Below are 21035 nucleotides of genomic sequence, written 5' to 3' on the forward strand. Positions count from 1 at the left end.
ATACTGGAAATGTTTTGAATCTGAAAAAAATACCTAAAGAAGTTCACAGGTAATGGATTAAACAACTAGTAGTTCTTTTAGTCACTTTAACTGTGATTCTTATGATATTCTTATCCTCTTGGTTTAAATGGATTCACTGGCTGATACTGAGTAACTTTCAAAGTCAGACCCACCATCTTGTAGATCCAGTGTAAATTGATTCGATATATTTTAGTAAATTCCTGAGGTTAATACAAGAAAGCGAACTAAACAAAAATACTTTCATTTGACTTGCTTGATCTCTTCCACAGACTCCCTTTCATAAACTCTATTCCAAAGCTGTTACTTTTGATAGAGAAATTGTAAGCAGTTGTCTTCTCTGGATTTGGAAGCTTAATCTGCAGAGTGTATTGTTTGTGTCCTGATCTAACAGTTCTTTTCTGGACCAGCTGAGGGAGTAAATGAAAATTTAGTGTCATTAAAGAAGCAAACAGAAGTCATATGCATAACTTCAATGTAATGCATGTGTTGTAATAATTTTTATGAGCCAACCTTACAGTGGCTTTGACTGCTGATCTCTGAAAACATGCCCATTATGTAGTAACAGTCTTGAATTTACTTCTCCAAAGAGTGTAATCTTTGCTTGCACTGCGAATCATATTTTCCCTTTGCCCTTTTTACCACTGGGCTAAATTATCAAGGTGTATTCAATCATTTTCATTTTTATCATAGTTTTCATTTTTGACACTGGGTCTGCATCAAGGACATCCCTTGACTTCATTTCGAACTATGGCCACAATGACTATGTCCATTTCCAACTACCATAAACCAGTCATAAATCAGGAAAAAGTGCCGTGCTGCTTAAAACTGCTGAAATGAGCTTTTGAGCATTATGCTTACAAGAGTGTCAGCCTGTCACAAAGTAAATCAGCAAAGTGTCCTTAAACCTTTGTTGTATCAGGGGCATCTCTGACTTCATGGCTTGAAGCCTGGTTATTCATTTTACTGCCCTATTTCCTCCCATCGCAACACACACATGTGATTATTATTTTGTTTGGGCACTGCATCATGCTTTTTGCTGCTTTATTTATGGTTGGTAATTATAGGTTTTATTGCTTACTCCTCTTTAGATTTTGTCTGAAAATATTAAATGAAACTTCTGGTGACTTCTAGGCTCTGAAAGGCCACAGATTTACATTAATGCTCTAAGAACTGTGAGTTTATTTTGCATTATTACTAGATGCTAATTCTACAGATTTTACAGTTCCTATTCCTTCCTTTCTTGAGATGTTTTATCTCTGCTTTTTGAGGTCAAAGTTCATGTGTTGAAAGCAATCATCCCCAGAGATTGCCACTTAATATTGATGCTGAGTAGTAGGGCAACATCAGATCTATTGGTTATATTTGCACTGTTTGAATCCCACTTGGTGTTATTTGGCTCAGAATTACTCAGTTTTCTATGAAAATTTGCATATACCCAGTGTATTTCTTATTGTTTCCTATTCACTGGTATGGAAAATCACTTTTTTTATGTCTAGCTATTGCTAATCCATCTCTAAGGTGATAACAGAGTGAAATTTATTCCCTGATAGCCCTCATCTCTTATAAGAACCTTCTAGGAGTTGGATTCTTGTCCAGTATAAGGAGAGGCTGTGTTTCACTATACTCTTTAAAGTAGCCGAAAGCCAAGCAGGAATACCTGGCAGGGTTAAAAATCCCAGATGGTATTTCCATTGCCAAGCAATAATTTATTCCTGTTACTATTGAATCCCAAGGAGCTAGAGAAGAGGAGATTGTTCAAAGATAGTTCATTGTGGCTTGAAGTAGTGAGGGAAGTGACTTCAAGACAATGTAATTGATTGTGATTGCTTAATTGGGGTCTGAAATTTCTTTCTGTTTTTAATTCATTCTTTCTGACAAAGTAGGGTTGAGAGTAATTTTTTTTTCCATCAGTTACTGACCTTACATAGCAAGTTCAGTGCATCAAAAATAGATCAGAAATAAAGTTTTCATTTTCATGCTTTACAGTGTCTCAATTTCTGCTAAGCTTGTGTTTAATCTCTGAGTTTGTATATCAGTGATCATTTTCAGGGCTATATTGGCTTTCTAGTGATATATATTATTTTCTGTTGTTGATGTAATTTAATCTTCAAACATAATTTAATTTTAGATTGGATTTTGCACTGGGATTTTTTTTATTCTTCAGTAGGACTACAAAAAAATAAAAAGAAACTACACAAGACTTTTTCAAAACTTTGATTATGAAATGTGTTCAGAGAATCTTCACGTGAGGATGATTTAGAAACAAGATAGGGAGGCTAAAGTAGTAGAATAACACTCAATTGTTTTAAAGATCCCGTAAATAGTTATACGTTAAACAGCAGTTTACAAATACATTAATAACCAATTCATTCTGTGATCAAAGAGTATATATTTGAATTTTATGAAATATACTTTACATTCTTCATTAACAGCAACATATCTAAATCCTGGTTTCATAAGTGAAAATTTCAAATTATCCTTAAATTTTGTACTCCAACTACTATTTTGGGAACATATTTTTCTACATGGAGAGAGAAAGAAATGACCTGAAGGCAGTGGTAGTCTGAGGTATAGTTGCAGAATGTCTGTTTATCTTAAATCTCTTTTAAATAGCTGCAGAATATTCTTACAAGAGGACTGCAAGTCAATCTTGTGCTTTTCTCTTTTGGAGTGTCTTCTTGTAACAGCCTTTTGCTTGTTTCCTTATATTTGCCAATTGTCTTTGTTCAGGTGGATATGGTTGTCATACAAGGCACCTAACAGTGACAAAGTAAATCAAGTGTTAAGTAGGCCATAATAATTTGCATAATCCTTTTGCAAATCCTTCTAGGTGCATATTTGTTAATGACTTGGATATAACATTAGGAAAATGTCATAGAAAAAGCATATTAATGGAAGGCTTCTTGATTTGTTCAAAGCTAATTTTAATTATAGATATACTAGCAAAGGTAATATTGATAAACAACTTTTAAAATCTTAGAACATTAAAACCAAAATCTAACAAATAATATCACTAATATAATTAATAAAATACCCCAACAGTACTATCTGAAGTGATTAATAGGTTGTATCTTCAATTCATAAAGAATAAGAAAGCATTATACTGTCTTTTCTGAGTTTGTGTGGGTTTGCCTCTAATACAGAAAGTTTTTCATGGCTCAAGTAATTGAAATTAAATAGAAAACTCCAATATAGCCCAAGTTATTTGTAAAGATGCTTTGTTCTTGACTGGTTTTTTTGGAAATACATCTGCCATGATGGCAGAGTTTTGTTGAACTACCTGTCAGCATACTCTCATGTTGCAGTTCTCAAGGATCTGCTGCCTGATCAGTGGTTTAGAAAAAGAAAGAAGGGCCCTGTAACAATTCCAGAAGAACATAAAATACAACAAATATGAGCAATATGGAGAGCAAAGGAATACTGATTATTAATAATACAGAATGAATAATATAAAGCATCCAAATTTTTGTTTCTCTATTAGTTCAGGTGGTGAAAGGGATTTCTGTGTAGTATATCCTCCCTTCCTTCACTGCCAGTTTGTTTGTTGGGAGTTTTTTTGTTTGCTTTTTAGCTTGCATAATCTGTTTAAGAGCTCAGGACTATAATGTCAATTTTTGATTTATGTAATTTGTTTTGTGGGTTTAGATTTATTCACTCACATGGAGAAAGATGGGATACTGCCTCTTAATTAAGTAAATTTACACCTGGAATGAATTATTCTTATGTATAAGAAGCAAGTGAAGCAAGTGAAGCATCTGAAAGATTGCTTATGCTCCTTTAAACAAGCTGTAATTTTACCAAACTGAATAATTAATCAAAACAAGATTGTTCTGCTCACAACAGCATCTTCAGAAATGGTATTCTTCAGTGGAATGAAGTTGACATCTAGAAATAAGTAGGTGACTATTTCTATGAGCTAACTGCTTTAATTCTTTACAAAGATGAGGATTACCTGTGCTACTTCCAATTAATCTCTGGCATATTTAACTTGAGGCATTAGGACACTAATGAATCTTAAGAGACAATTCTATAAATTGATGCAGTAACAGATCACATCCATAGTTTCTCATTCCATGTTTTTTCTTGTTTTCTGTCAGGATTTGGAGCTCTGCACTCCTGTTTTCAATATCACCACTAAATGGCTGTTGTGTAGTGCATTACCTTATACTCCTTCATGGAGGGACTTCTGTAACACGAAAGGAGATTTAGCTTCTAGGTCTCTGGGTCAGAGACTCTCTTCCCTTCTGTCTGTGTATCATGGTTACCAAGCAAAGGCATGGACATTGTACTGGTACTTGTAGATCTCACAATTTATGTACACAGGGATGATAATCATGATCTCATAATTTAAGTGCCTTGTTAAATATAATAAATATAATAATCATGCATAGAATAGGAAAAAAATGTGATGCTCTGATGATTTTATCCTATTTATTCAGTAATATTACAGTAGTTAAAATAATGCTTTACTAACATTACTAAAACCTAAACATAAATTATTGGTCTTCCAATAACAGGAACATGTAATAGGAACATGTAATATGTTTTCATCTCAGGAGGAATGAGTACTTGGTAAAACCCTTTATATGGATAAGGTTATATTTCTTGTTCCTCTTTCTTCTTTGTAGTGTCTCCTAATGGACAAAATCAGTTATGCTTATCCACCTAGAAAGGTACCTAAGTATTTGGGCATCTTTTGCTTATTTTATGTCTACTTTGTGTCTTATAAAACAGAGTTTGTGTGTATGGGAAATGAACTTTTGCTACATACAGTTTAAATAAAAATTCCCTGGCAGAACTAATGCCTCTGCCATAGTAAAACACCCATATGTGGATGAATGAGAAGAGTAAAGAGCAGAGGAAGAGATGGTAACAAGGAATTTGATTTTGATTAGTACATCAGGGGCACAGCCTTGTAAGTTTACTTCATCCTTCAAGAACTTTAGTGGCACGATCCTCTATAATCATCTTCTAGTTCAGGAATGAAGACTGTAAGTCACAGTTGGGATCGTTTTGCTGTTGAATAGATAGGAATTAAATACTGGAACATAGAATTTAATGGTTTTAGTGTTTTAAATTTTGAGTGAAGTTACATATGGCACCATTAGAAGTCAATATGTAGATTTTCCTCAATTATTTGGTCATTCCATTTTTTCTTCTTTATCTTAAAGAAGGGTGGGAAGTGATTATGTGGTTTTCTGTTCGTATGCTTCTCTTTCTTGAAGTTTTAACTTTGTTATGGAAAAACGGCATCACTGATAGGAGATCAGCAAATAACATTTGAAATTTATGTTGTGGTTAGGTAATTACCAATATTTTTGATGGCTTTCATGACTGCGCTGTGAGGGAAAGACACCATATGGTGTAATAAAATTTCAGCCAAATTGTTGTTTTAGAAAAATCATGTTAACCAAAATTATGTACTCATTCTGCAAAGTGGAAGGCTCCCACATGGAAATATGATGCAGAATATGAAATTTCCCTTTTCTCCTGCTTCCTAAGGAGAGCAAATAATAAAGAACACTTTTCTATGATCCGTGAAGCCATCTCCAAATTATTTTTCCTTTTAAATTATTTTAGTAGCTCAATTTAGTTTTAGTAATTATCAGATGCACAGAATTTAGCAAATTTTACCCAATAATTTTTTTTTCCTCAGATTTCCTTTAAGAATTTTGCAAATTCTTCAGAAATCTTGAAACCCAAACAATTCAGAGGATGCTCAGTGTCTCTTGAGATACTCAAAGCCTACTGAGTAACATTGTAGCAAGTTGTAGATGGTATGTAAAATAATAATAATAATAAAGTTTAACCATTGCACAGAAAGTGCACAAGAAGTACTGTAATGTTTACCATTATAATGTAGTTTGGATGGAGAATGATACCCCCATCACCCACCCACACACATACACAAACCCCAGTTTATAAGGTTTAGCCTGAAAAGCCATTGCTTTTTTTTTAGCTTGACACTACGGTATAATATGTTGTCCATTTCACAGTTATTTTGATTAAAGATTTCTTGATTACACATGCTTATTCTTAACCAAGTAAGACTAAGTTGTTTTTTAACATAATCACTCAGAATTAATCAAAGCATTTTTTCATGGCAACTTTGTTCTCATTTTTTGAGAGAGTTTTTTATTGGTACTATCTTCCCAAAAATCTGCAACTGTTTAGTTGTATCTAGTTTTTATGACCTTTTTTTTTGTCTTTGACCATTTCCCATTTTCCCATTCTTTGCTGAATTTTCAATTTTTTCCCTATGGGAGAGAAATTTGGAAAAGTCCTTGATGTCAAAGTAGCTGATTATTTGATAGTAACTGAAGGAAAACTTACCTTGTATTTTCTATTTCTTATTCTTGACTAATTTTGTAACTAATCTCAGAAATGGAGGTTCGGAAACATACTAAAGATCTGCTTCTTTTTGAGCGTGTTCCAAAGTCTTTGTTCAAAAAACATTTATCTGCTTTAGAAGCAGGAATAGATAGTGAGGGGTATTCAAGTGTTTTATTATTCTTACATTATTCTTTCCCAAATGGGAAATACTTTGAAATGTTTTTCTTGCATACTATGTGAAGATTGTTCCAAACACCATGAGCCATCTAACTCCTAGACTTTGTGTTTGTTTTTTGTTTTCTTTTTTTCGTCTCTCTCCAGAAAGAAAAAATGTCTTGAATCAGTCATTAAAAGAGTTCATAACTAATGTCAGACTAGTATAACTCTCAGAAAAATGTCTAAAATAAACCAAGCTGACTCTTCTTCAAAAGGAAAAGAAAACAACAGCCCTTAAAATGAAAACAACTGTTGTTCAGACTTCCCACCCTTCATACGATGTCTTTGATCAGAACCATTAGACCTCCAGTTAAGGTTAAGAGTGTAGCTTTGTAACGTTTCTAAAATAAAGGTACAAAGCCAGAAAAAAAAAAGAAAAAGCAAAAGCAAAAAGAACTAGCTGGAGAAAGTCATAGTTTAGCTGTAGTTCAAACTGCAAGAAATATCTCAACAGTGTGGTTCTTTGTCTTGTAAACCTGTGTAGGTACTTCGTGTCTGTGCTCTCTGAGTGTTGTGAAAATTAATTTTAGTCAATTCTGCTATAAAAGGCACAATTGTTGCATCTTTGCAACATTTTGACACCTTGACATCTTGTTCCTTGGCTGTGATGGCACCTTAACTCCATCAGAACTTTAAAGGATATTTTCCTTCCTTCCTTTTTCAGAGCTGCCACTAAAAACATTTATCAGTTTGTGAATCGCATGGGTTTTTTAGATCATAAGTTAGAAAAACTAATCATCCAGTAAACTGAAGAATCAAACCAAATAAAATTAGATTAAGTTTGTCTACATGATTTTCCCTATGCCCACTTATGCCTTCCTGAATGAGCTCAGTTGTCCATAGCAGTAGTTGTCACCTTGCCTCCAAATCCAGAGGGCTACAGTGAGGAAAAAGATGGCTTCTTCACTGTTGCCCTGTAACACTTTGCTAATTTCTAAATACAACAAAAAGGGGTTTTCAACTTTCAAGCTCCCTAAATAATTTTGATGTCATCCCTGAGTTATCAGCCTTTTCTGGATGTTTTATACCATGATTTCCTTTCCCGTTCTGCCACAGGTACAGTTAGCATAGGTTTTAAAGTTGGTGTTCCCTTGGTATAATCAAGAGTACTTTTTTTCTCCATTTCTGACCAGTAATGCTTGTTTCCTGAGCTTCTCTAAGACCTACCTGTTTACTCAAACTCTTTGCGAGGAGTAGCGTAATGGGGAGGTGGTTTTTTCAGATTGGTTTATTTGACTCTTTTTTCTTAGGCATTTTTTCCCCACTTGGAATTTTATGATGAGGAATTTCTGCTTTTTTTTGGTGTTGATTATACCATTCATTATTAACCTTTCAAAGATTTATACAGCTGATTCATTGTATATTATTGAAATACATAATATTTATATCTTAATTTTAATGAAGACAGACTAACAGAAGTGCATACAATTTAAAAAAAAAAGTCACATCACCACAAATGTCAAACCATTTTGTCCCTGTTCCTACTTAGAGTCATTGCCTGCCTCTAATAAAAGTGAGCCATCTACATAGAGACAAAAGCCACTCCATATTTTAATTAATACTCTAACTTTTATCTGTTGACAAAGGCTATTTGATCTCATAGTTAGCAGTGGCTGGGGTATATTTGCTTTCACTTAAGGAAGAATGTGTGTATGGGGGAAGAGGGTGAAAGAAGGTTAGAATAAAAATTATGGAGTACTTATGAATGTGCGTGTTCTCATGCAGACCCATTTTATGTCTATAATAACCAAAAGTAAGTAGCTATATTCATGCCTCTGTCAATCTGCCCACTTTGATTTGTATGGAAGGAATAGCTTAAATTTTCTCTTGCACTGCACTGCTGACAATGTTTCAACTGATGTGAAGACTCCTTAGAAAGAATAACTTTTATTCATTGTGGAGGGTGAAAAAACATCCTATTATCTCCACCCACTGATTATGACTACCTTATGTGTGTATGAGATAAATATGTGTGCAAAATGCACTTCTAGAAGCTTGGAAACAAAAAATTTTAAAAGCAAGCCTAATCAACAGTGTTTTACTTATTATAGGTCTCGGCTTTGATAATGAGCCATTTTTTCCCCGAACAACAATTCTGTATCATTTTATCACATTAAAGTACAGTGTTTTAGAGGAAAAGTTGCTTATTTTTAAAGAGGAAATTTCATATTCCTGTGAACTTTCTGTAATTGTACAAAGTTTATTTCTGTCCCCAGATGTCGGCAATCAAAATCTGCATAAATATATTTTGTGTAAATCTGTTGGCAGCTGCTCTCCAGTCAGGTTCCTCAAGATATTAGCCTGTCTTTGAGTTTATGACAAAGTTAAAAATTATTCATTAAACTGACCTGCAGTATATTCAGTAACTGTAAAATTGCCTTGCAGTTCTATTTGGTTTGTAGATGTGATCATGAGTAAATTTTTAACTTAATTAATTGGCCGTTTCTGTTGACAAGAAATTTATGTGGTAATAATTTGCTCGAAATAGATGCCGACTGTAGGAAATGAGATATCCATCATAGGCTTGTGTTCCACCAGCTGCACAGTGGCTATTATGAAAGTATTTCAGGCTGCGACGACCCCACTGTTTGTGCAGTCAGGATTATATATACCCACGATCCATTGCCTGCCTGAGAGGCGCTCATGGAGGTCTATGATAACAAAGACTTTGTGATTTATGGCTTGCTGTGAAAGCAGAGCTTGATGAGATTAAACAATTTCATAGCACAAGTGTTTCTTAAGACCTGATTTGTAGTTGCAAGCTGATGGTAAATCACATTTATATATCTGAAAGCATGCTCAGCAGAGGAGTGCAATTACAGTTTAAGACAGCTACTTTTTATTTAATTTTTATCCTGCTTTTGTCTCTTTTATATCCCCTTCGTCTGCAAACCATTCACCTTCACAAGTCCTTTCTTGGTTAGAAGGCCAGAGACTGAAGTCACTGATGTTCTTCCTGTTCTGTGTGCACTCTTATTAAAAAAAGAAAAAGAAAATATATCTCTGAGTCTTTTCAGAGTTGCTTTTACTGGTTCATCTTGGCTGACCTGGGTTACTGGCTTCAGCTACAGTTCTTGATTTGCTACTGTGTACAAATTGAAGCATGCTTTTAGACAATTTCTAATCACACAAATATATTTACATTTTAAATACAATGGTTAAAACATAGAGTAAGAGAATATAGTTTTAGTGCCTTGCACTTTGTGTTTTATATCTAATAATTCCTTTTTTCTTATACACAATAGAAAACAAGTCTATTGCTACTAATAACAACCTGCTTTGGGTTTGAATAGAAATTGGCATTATCAGCAACATATCTGTTATGCTTCATAACAGCTCCTGCTAAATATTTCAGTGAAGCTGTTTGCATCAATAATAAACCAAGATTTGTGGGGCCGAGTGATTAAAAAAAAAAATCAAATGCTCCTGATACACTTGGCTTAGATGGATATGTTTATTACTCTTTTGACTCAGCTTGGAGTCCAATATGAAATCCCCAATCAAACTGAATAGTTTCAGCTGTTGCTACAAAAAGTCTTTTATCTCATTAAACACATTAAAAGCAGAAAAATAGCGTAAGCCGTGGAGTAAGTTATTCAAACTCTTTCTTCATTTGCTGTTGTAACAGAAGACCAAGTTTTTCAATATGCCAAACATCTCCTGTGGGGCTGTGAGCAGCTCCTCGGCTCCCATCTGTTCTCCCCAAAGGCTCTCATCATCTCCACTCAGCAGGCCAAGGTTAGTTTTGTATTGAGAGAAGTGGTGAAGAGATGTTTCATAATGCGGTTTCTGCATTCTGAAATCTTTTGTTTATGCATCACACTCCTTGGAATAAATTTCTGGACCACAAATGAAAACAGAAATCATACTACAGGATCAAATACAGGGAGAAGACTGACTTTCAGGAGGGCATTATTATTTAAATTGCTTTATAATAAGTCAGCACTAAAACCTCATAAGGACCTTGAGAGGTAAATGTATGCTTTTACAGATGTTTAGATGGCAGAGATCCTAACAATGAGAAGTATAACTCAGATGGGCATATTGTTTTACAATCAGTTTTTCACACCTGTTTCTTATCACAAACAGTCCACTTGGAGTTAGGTGTTGGAATGAGAGAAATTGAGATGTCTTTGCTATAGCGTCTAGGGAGTATTCATAAGGGACTATGCTTAAAAAAGAAAATGTCTTACAAAGAATTTTTCATTACTTTGCATATTTTACCTGCAAATCTTCAGCTGAATTTCAAGTTCAAAATTTTAGTCAGGTGATAAAGTCTTCACTGGAAAAGCACAAAAATAAAATGCATGCATTTCACAGTTAAATCCTTTATTCCATATGCACCCACCCTCCCCAACATATTAATCGTGAAATAAAGAATGGAAGACCATGTTCATGGAATGCTCATTTTTCTCATAGGAGTGATAAACTTTTGAAAATATCTGTGGGTTTATCCAAATTATTTAAAATGAAAAGCTCATCTTGCCTCTTGTGGATTTCAGATAAGGCCTATAATGATTCCATCTAGTTTAAACCACAATGTAAAAATTTGAGAAAATAAAACCTAATGGCATCACTGTTAGACCAATACCCATTTTGCATATGCAGTGACAGAGATTACCAATCTGTTTTGCCTCAGATGATGCTAAATTTCTTCTAAATAAGACAGAATAGTCAGCAAAATAGGATTATAAACTGTGCATTTGAGCTATAGAAAAAAAAAGTTTCATAGGGAAAAAGACAATTCACCACCACTGCTATTTTTCATCAGGTACTAAGTACCAGATTCTACCTTCTGTCTTTAATCAATGGAAGAAAGATGGGAAAAGGTATTTCCTTTGCTTTTAACAGATGAGGACTTGTATTGAAATACCTTGTAGGATGTTTGGTGTTTCCTCAAGTGATGGACAATCACTGGAGAATAATCAAGATTAGCCCCTGAGGCAGAATGCCTTGTGCAACCAAAGTGAATTATCAGCCCTCTTCCTACTCATCCCTGCCAAATGCCCCTCCTGCCCCCAGGTTACTTTTCCTAGAGGAAGCCAGCGTACCAGAATGTGTCATAAGGGGTGGAAGAACTGATGTAAATGGTAGTATGTGAGGTGAAGTTAAAGAAAGGAAAAGGAATATTTGGCTTCTGCTAACATTAGTCAGGTGCCTTGGGTTCATTCAGGCTGTCCAACACATCTGCATTTGAGACAATCTCTTTATTACCAGGTTGGACTCTCCTGTTTCATTTTTTGCTTACAGAAAATGTTCTGTGAAAAGGCTGCTCAGTGCTGCATCTATTTGTTACCTACTCAAAAAAACGAAAAAAGTTTAATCTAGTTTGTCTCCTTAGATTTAGTTTAATCCACTTCCATTTAGGCTTTTCAAAGGACCTGACATAATAAAAAATACACTCGACATTATTCCATCCTGTAGAACTTAAATTTTGTCAAGAATTTGGTGGCTTAGGATGGTGTAATTTTAGGGGTTTGGGTATAGGCATTAGTGTTTCTTAGATTAGAGTTCTGACAGACTGTGGTATCAGACAGCTATACTTTTTCGTCAAAACTGGTTGTGGGGTGATGTTTGTTTTTTTTTTTTTTACTTTTGTTTATAGGCTTTTTTTATTAACATGTCTGCCAAGAACTGTGTGCAAGAGTACATCCTGATTTGTTTGGAACTTTTTCTGGTGATCGTACTAATTTGAATCTCTGTATTATTTACTTGTATTGTTTTCAAAACTATACCTACGATGTTATTCTCAGTCATAAGAATTAAGACAATGTGTTGCAGGTGAAATGCTGCAAGCAGGTGCACTGTCAGAACTGACAAAAGGTATTTTCCCAAGATCTTATTTGTGGTCATTAGTATAAACAAACTTTGCAAAACAGACTATAGTAATATGGTCCCAATATAATTGTAAATTTCAAAATCTATTCCATTTGGCAATTCATATCACGTTTTTGCAACTCAATTTCCTTGGCTTTAAGAAAGACCTAAGAAATTCTTATTTGTGGAAAATTATTTCTGGATTTTGGGCCTCCCCACATATTAAAAATGTTTTCTTTTCTTTTTTCTTTTACTCTTTGTTTTTTCTTTGTTCATTTTCTTTCTTTCTTCTCTTTTAATTTTTCTTTCCTTTTTTATTTGTTCCTTTTATCCTTATTTCTTTTTTCTTCCTTTCTTCTGTTTTCTGTATTCTTATCTTCTCTCTAATTATGAACTAATTATTAGATTTAATTTGCGTTATTTTTCTTTTGAATTGTTTTTTTTAACAAAACAATGTGTTCAGGTGGGCTTTAGCCTGCAGAGTAAGAGTTTTCTTCTCTGTGAATAGCAGCCTCAAAATAGTGTATCACAACAAAGAAAACATTTGAAAAACCATGACAGAACCTTGTAAGAAATGGGAAACCAGAAACACCTGAAGCCCAGATGGCAAAAGTATGTGTTTGGCAAAAGCTTTGTTGGTTTTGGGTCTTTTGAAGTGAATCTCATCCTAACATTCCTTGAGAGTGAGATAATACATTTGACCAGATATGGCAGAATGGATCAGTTCTCATCCTCAAGCACGAGAGAAAGTGATTTCATTCTTTCACGTGCTTGCCTGTCTCTGACATACATAAAAATAATCTCGTGTTCTGTAGCTAGAAAACTGGGATGTAATTATGCTAAAAAGGATGTAGTTTGGCTAGATTTTGTAATTTTTAAGTCATTGCTTACTCGTATATTTTTGAAATGTAAACCAATAATGTTTGCAGCATGCTGATGCTTTGGTTTTGACTGATTTATTACTGTAGAGTTGTGAACCTTGGTGACAGCAATTGACATAGTTCATATTTACATAATCTTGAATATTTAAAACACTGAAGAGTGAAATCTCTTTCTATTGGAGTGTGTGGCAAAACTTGCAGCATTTCACTCTTAAAATTAAAAAAAAAAAAAAAAGAAATAGCAAAAAGTTGGAAAGAAATTATGCCTGGAAATCAGGTTGAATCAGAGAGACAAGTTGCTTCCTTTTTGTACACCTGTGACCTTAGTAGAAAATCTATTTGCACACTGCATGTGTATGTACACACAAGCAGTCATGTATAGAACAACCAAAAATTCAAAAGACAAGAATAACAAATTGTGGGGTGAAGAAGAGACACGTGGAGCTGTAACAGTGAGTGCAAGGTTAACGGGAATGTCAGGAGTGGAGTGTAAGACCTGTGGTTCTACACCCAGTCACCAGTGGGTTGTGCCTTTTCTACCTTCCAATAAATGCTGGTTTACCTTGTTGTGTGCTCTAAGACTATGCTGCCACTAAAAGGAATGGTCCTTTTCCCTACCCATGTTTTTCACTGGTGACTGTACAGTGGGTCAGTTTAGTTTGTTGACCTGATGGAAAATTACTCTTATTTATGTATTATTCTTCTTTGAAAACTGTGGGACAGGTCATTCAATGTGCTGTGTGCAAGTACCTGAATATGGGAAAGAATGCAAATGCATTTGAGGCATGACTGGGAAGGCAGGGCTGGAAAGCCTTTTTCCTTGGTTGTAATGCATCTTAACTGGCTTAATCCAATTGTGAATTTGCATTGTTTTAGCACAAAACATTATGGTGCATCTCTAGCATGACAGTGACTGTCCAGTACAAACTTCTAGCTCGTAGTAAATGCAACCTCATTTGATTTAGGTCAACTGTCTTTTCATCTAGATTCAGTTGACTTAAGTTTCTTCACACGGACTGTGAGTTAAGTGCTTGCCCACTGACAGTTATGAGAATACTGATGGTGCTCCCTTATTTATTAACTCGGAAGTTTGATCATGTGCCAAATTAAAAGGGGGAAAGTGAATTGAAATACGGTTTAATGATGAAATTCAAATCTTGTTTGGCAGTGTAGATAAAGAAGAAATAAATAAACACAGAAATTATCTTCACATACATAGGCAAATAAATTTGTGTAAATCAACAGCGTACCATTATGAAAAGTCCACGTGTATCTTTTGTTATTAAGGTTGGTATCAAAATGTGCAGTGCTGGATGTTCATTAAATATTTTCCTTATTTGGAAAGCAGGAGTTTAGGCAATATAAGATTTAAAAATATTTTATTTGTTTTACTGTTTCACATTCATTATGTGAAATAGTAAGGCTGGCTTAAAGTTCACAAGTAAAGGAAACAAGACCTCTTTTTCAGCTATATAATAGTAAATAAATGAGCATCATTATCAATAAATCTGAAGTTTTCTTCTGTCTCAGGGTTAATGTTACATTTGCTACATCTGGCTTTGTCTTTCTTTTCCTTAAGTTCTTAGAACAAATAATACATACCTTAATCTTTAACTTCAGATAATCAGAGTTACCGACACCTGGAATGATGTGAGGAGCAATGTAAATTTTATACACATATAGTCATAATAATTTAGAATGTCACCTTAATCTATTTATGATCGGCTAATGACTGAAATGTTTTACCATTGTGTGGGATATTTTATAACTGAAGTTTTAATGGGTGAATCAGTAACACCTGGCTGTCTGGAATGTCTTTCTTTTCCCCCTGTTAGACATTTAAATACATCTCTGGAAGGCCCACGGGGTGTGATGTGACATATAAGCTCTTAAAAGGAGGAAAATTAGTTCTTGATACCATAATGATCAGTGGGATGAACGTTTGCATACTTAGCATTAATGCTGTTAAATGTAAGAGTTTGATTAAGACTCTTAAGAAGGCTTTTTTTTCTTCCTCCCCTTTAATGCCCTTTCTAGTTTCACTTTTTGAAATTACAAAAGGAGCTGATGTTTTGCTGCTGCCTGTGGAGGAATTTTGAATCTTTTAATAGCCTTTTCTCTCTTAGTGCCATTGTCTATGTTTTCTTCTCAAATCATCTATAACACCAGCAGAGCCTCTTAGCTAGTAAGTACATTAGGCACTTAGGTGCCAACAATGCAAGAATACAAATTCCGTGAGACATTATTCTAACAGAATATATAGTATTGAATTCTTAAATCCAAAAATATTATTCTAGTAGCAGTCCATTTTCTATTATTGCATTCAGACATTGTATTTGTAACTTTTTATTTCTTGCTCTTTTTCCTCATAAATGTTTTTTGGTTTTCATTTATCCAGTTCTAGATTTTGTGCCCTGTTTCAGGTTTGGAGTGTATGAAGCATAAGAATGACAAAATCACAATAATTGCAGCATCTTTTCTTAAGTGAATAAGTCTTGGTAGGGGCCCATGCATATATATTCAGGTTGTGCTGGCTGTATTTTCTTGTTTTAGTGTTCCTGCTGGGTGGATTTAGCTGTTGTTTTTATGGGGCAATAGTGAAGGTCTCAGCAGTAAAGATGGCTTGGTGATACCTATCATCTAGTAGATTTCTAATAAGAACTTTTTTTAAAAATTATATGTCATACCTTTTTCCAGTTAAGTAGTTAGTCTTCTCAGGCATTTTGGTATTGCAGAGTTAGTCCTATGAACTGTAGAATGACAAGTTGGTGGCATCCTTCTGAGAAGACTATAGCCACTGCAGTAAACAGGAAGGGGGCAATTGAAGGAGTGGTGTGCCACATGACTAATTCCCTTTATTCTTGCTCAGTGGTATAGGTTTTCTAGGAATATATTACTTTGTGGCTATTTTATGATGGTTACAAGTCCTGGGATATTAAGAAAGGCTGATATTTTCAATTTCTCTTGTGATGTCTTCTGTTGTTGTCTGTCACCTGAAGTGGTTTTATATGTCCGCTACTTAATTTTAAGGTTCAACGTGTGTTGTAAATAAAATAGATGTCCTTCCAGTGCACTGATTAAAATGATCAGCAAAAAAGTTAGGCTTTTAATGTTTTCTGTAAAGTAATGAAAATAACATTTCTTCTTCTTTTAATTATGTGTCTTTGGAAGCACTACTTCTGATCACTGCAAAAAAGTCGTGAGTTTTCATCTTTAGTTGAATGACAAGAGAAATAACCCACTTCACATGGGTCTGGAATGACAGTCTATTATGTATCAGTGATGGCATGGAACGTGCATGGCCCTTTTCTTAATGAATTTCAAAGCACTTGCCGAGGCTGATTAGGAATCCAGGAACACCACAACCAGATAAGCCTTAGATTCCTCAATTTACAGAAAGAAAAGAAGAATGAGCCAACGATTTAGTAGGAAGCTAGAGACAAAAGCCAGACATACCTTTATATTAAGGCACCTGCTAATCAACAGGCATTCCCTTTCTACAGAGGTGCTTAAACAGTTGTGGTCTGTTTTACACAGAAAACGTTTGCCCTCAAATGCTGCACATATGCCCTCAGGCTCTCACAATTGCATGTCTATTTTCAGAATAGGCCTTCGAACACATATGAGGGAATAATTTGATCCTTTTCCAAATCAAACTCAACATGGAGCATTTAATATTTTTAATAGTTTAATGCACAAATAACTGTATCTATGTTGGTTTTCCATACTTTTTTGTTATTAAGTTAGAATTTGTTCCTGAGTTTCAGTTCATATTGTAAAAAAATTGTTTTTGCATATGGATCAATGTAAATTTAATAAAATTTAAACATTTATATTACAACCGAAATACTTATTTACTCTATCATGGTACTTTCTAGCTACATTGAGATTAAAAATACAGTTTATATATTTATTGAGATGAAAAATACAGTTTATATATTTATAAAGGCATTTTTTTAATAGAATCATAGAATACGCTGAATTGAAAAATAGCAATTATATTTTACTAAAACTTAAAATTCTTTAGAGATGGCATATTCCATTTAGATTTTATGTAATCTGATTAAAGGGTCTCCACAAGGATCATCGAGTCCAACTCTTAGTCCTGGAGAGGACACCCCAAGAATCACATCCTGTGCCTGAGAGCACTGTACAAACACTTCTTGAACTCAGATAGGCTTGGTGCAGTGACCACTTCTTTGGGGAGCCCAACCACCCTCTGGGTGAAGAATCTTTTCCTGATATCCAACCTAACCCTCCCCTGACACAACTTCAGGCCATTCCCTCGGGTCCTGTTGCTGGTCACCACAGAGAAGAGACCAGTGCCTGCCCCTCCTCTTCCTCTCACAAGGAAATTGTAACTGCAATGAGGTCTCCCCTCAGTCTCCTCCAGGCTGAACAGACCAAGTGACCTGAGCTGCTTCTCATACGGCTTCCCCTCAAGGCCCTTCACCATCTTCATGGCCCTCCTTTGGACACTCTAATGGCTTAGTATCTTTCCTATATTGCCGTGCCCAAAACTGCCACAGTATTCAAGGTGAGGCCGCCCCAGTGCAGAGCAGAGCAGGACAATCCCCTCCCTCGACTGGCTGGCGATGCTTTGCCTGATGCCCCCCAGGACAGGGTTGGCCCTCCTGGCTGCCAGGGCACTGCTGACTCATATTCAACTTGCCATCAATTGTGTGAGTATCAAAAAACTGGATGACATCATACAACAGCTAGCAAGTATTACTTTTGGTTATTGAGTTATTTCTATAACTACATTCAAGTAAATGAATGAAATGTATATGTTATTAATTTCTGATCATTAAGTGTGATTTCAATTTTCTCTTTGGACTGTTTTAGTAACATTTGGTAATTCTCGGGATTTTTACATTGTATTTTTTGTATTCTAAGTGTATTCAAATGACTTAACAACTAACTAGAAAGTAAATAATAGGATGGCTAGGCAAAAAAATTAAGTTGTACTCAAATTCCAGCAGATACTTCTGATGTGAAATATTGCCATCAGTTTTTAGATTTTTGCATTCTGTCTGGTGCTGTTTCTGTTGTTTATGTCTTATACAAGGGCCTGTCTGACACTCACAGGGGAAACTTCTTCTAGCTCTTGATTCTCATCAAAACAGTTCCTCGCAGAAAAGTCTTTGCAGCTTTGCAGGAGCATTCTGTGGTTCCCGTGTACCCCTACAGAAATCTTGAAGTGCAGGTGCCCCAGGGTTGCCTGCAACACTGCTTTTGTTGTGTTTCTCTTTGATTTGAATTTTCCCCTTCCCTGAAGGTATTATGAGTTTGACAGTTACACTGTGATTTACTTATTCCCCAGCATCAGACTGTCTTACTGGTAAAATGAAGATCTGTACTAGCAAGACAAAAGGCTCAGCATTTAGGTACCATGTCAGAAATGAAGTTTACAAGGCTAGGACAGCCTTCCCTTTCTCCCACATCTTCCCTTTGTCCTGCATCTGTCCTTAGCTTCTGAACAATCTTCCCACTGTTACCAAGAAGCTCCCATGTTATTCCAGTCAGGGCTTTTGCTCAGGAGTTTAGGTACACACTCATCTTCTGTGTGTTATTTTCTGCTTTGTCCCTAAAGTTAGGTCAGAACATTATGCTTGCAAAATCTTCCTATCTTTTTCTTATCCTAGTCTTATTTCTACTTCATGTCCAATACCACTGCAGCTGTGATGACTCATATTTCTAGTGTCTTTAGGAGTTTAGACCTTAAGCAGAGGTGTAGATGATTTAAACATCTTTTAGTAAACTGAAGCTGGTTTTGTTCGTAACTTTACTACGCCCTCATTTATCAAACAACCTGGACAGTCTTCCAGAACCAGTTGAGGCCTGCCAGCATCCTCCTATTAAATCTGATACAAACCCAGAGTTAAGCATTTCATCTTGTCAGGTTCTCCATGTCTAGACAGACAGTTCCTAATGCACACAGATAATAGGTGTGGCAGTGAGCTGTTCTGCCTGGGCATGCTTCTGCAAGGCAGTGCCTTCTTTCCCCCTGTGTTTGCTGAGCTTTCTGTTTTGCAGTGATCATAAAACACACATTTAACTGCTAACAAGAAGCAGTATCCAAACAGACCTTATTTACAGCAATATTTTAGCAGAATGTTTCTTTTCAAGGAGATGGATAAAACATTAGTAGCTCTATGTTTTCAAACACCTATGCAGGCAAAACCTGTCTAGCTTTGGTGAGACTAACACGTGGAGGTATTTGAACTGAATACTGGTGTTCTCTTCAAATTTAAAAGCAGTTAAGAATTCTTCATTTTAACTTGTTGAATGATGTGGTAAAGTAGTTTAGGACAACTGAGGATAAACTTTTAAAATAGCAATTATATTTTACTAAAACTTAAAATTCTTTAGAAAAGGCATATTCCGTTTAGATTTTTTGTAATCTGATGCAAGGATCTCCTCACTTGTCTTTTATTCGTGTAGTATTAGAAATAATATTATTTGCATTATGGATTTTAGGTGCCTGGTTTAGTTAGGTGCAAATCACAGATTTGTCAAGAATGGATTATTCCCTTTGTATGTTGAATTCCAAACAGACATGCAAGGTCAAAGAGAGGAAGGGAGTCTCCTATTCTGCTACGTGATCAGAATTTAAACACATGAGGTACAGGTTTATAGTCTTTCATTTAAATGAAGTGCTATTGTTTCCTAGATTTTAAAAATTAAGAATGGAAGTTCAATGCTCTTTTTAGATTAAGGAGTCAGTGCAGGACACTGACTGATTTATGATGGAAGATGGAGGCATCTTGTTGCAGCTAGGTTAAATCATGGACTGAGGAAAAATGAGTGAATAACTTAAAATTCTAGGATTAAGTGACTGTTCGTGGAGAGAAGAAAAGGTTTGACTTTGCAACATATGGATATTAGCAAGCCATCAAATGTCAGGTCCTAGCCTGTCAGCTAGAAAATAAACTGAGAGCTGTGAAGTTCACTTTTGCTGCAATGTCACTCAAATTAAGTAACACATGCTGCGTAGTGACTGACGGCTACATCCCCCTTGGTCCTCCTTCTCCTCCAACATCTATTTATCACACATCTTCTAATACATCTATTTGTGCATGTAGAGGAACACTGGGTAGCTATGAAAGCTGTGAAAATGTTGGCATTTTTCTTTTGTTGTATACAAAATAGATGAGATACAGGTTGGAGGGAAAAATAACAAAATAAACTAAAGTCCTAAAAAGCCCTTTTGTATAGGATAGTATGCTAAAATTCATGCAGAAAGATCTATAAAATGTGTAAGAAGTCTTTAGCTGGGAAGTTGTTTTTGGCCTTTAAACCTTTTGTCCTTCCACACAGAATGAGAGCCTTTTCTTTATAATAGCCACAGTTGACAGAGAAATCTGGTTATTCTTCACTAGCTTCAAAAGCAGCATTGAGAAAAATATTAAAAATGAGATGAATGCATAGGGCTGAGGATCACTGCCCTACATTGTCTCTTATATTTGGACTTGTGTTTTTGGGGAAATGAATGATGAACATTTTTATTAGATTCAAGCTGTGCAACAAGCAGATCACTGATCACTTATTCTTTTAATTTCATCTACCTGAGACAAACCTTTCTGAGCCATTTTGGTTTATATTGTATATATCCTTTTTGTTGTGATTGTAATGTTTCTGTCATTTTAAAAAGAATTCAGTATTTTTTAGTGGTTGATTCGCTCATTAGAAATGGAGGGTAAGGCAACATTAAGCTTAAAACTAATGGATTTGTTTATTGCAGTTTTACCTTTGTGTTACCTGAAG

General features: G+C 35.2%; 1 protein-coding gene and 1 long non-coding RNA gene across 2 annotated transcripts in view; one reads left to right on the top strand and one right to left on the bottom strand.

Annotated features, from left to right (window-relative positions):
• The window catches only part of LRMDA (leucine rich melanocyte differentiation associated), a 645824-nt gene that overhangs the window by 501276 nt on the left and 123513 nt on the right, over positions 1-21035 (top strand). The window lies entirely within an intron of this gene.
• Positions 4252-17477, bottom strand: LOC116790093. Its single transcript, XR_004358257.1, has 3 exons — positions 17387-17477; positions 4974-4977; positions 4252-4262 (listed from the first exon to the last, which is right to left on the bottom strand). It is a non-coding gene; the product is annotated as an uncharacterized LOC116790093 (long non-coding RNA).

This window comes from Chiroxiphia lanceolata, chromosome 8 (assembly GCF_009829145.1).
Source record: "Chiroxiphia lanceolata isolate bChiLan1 chromosome 8, bChiLan1.pri, whole genome shotgun sequence".
NCBI classification, from domain to species: Eukaryota; Metazoa; Chordata; class Aves; order Passeriformes; family Pipridae; genus Chiroxiphia; species Chiroxiphia lanceolata.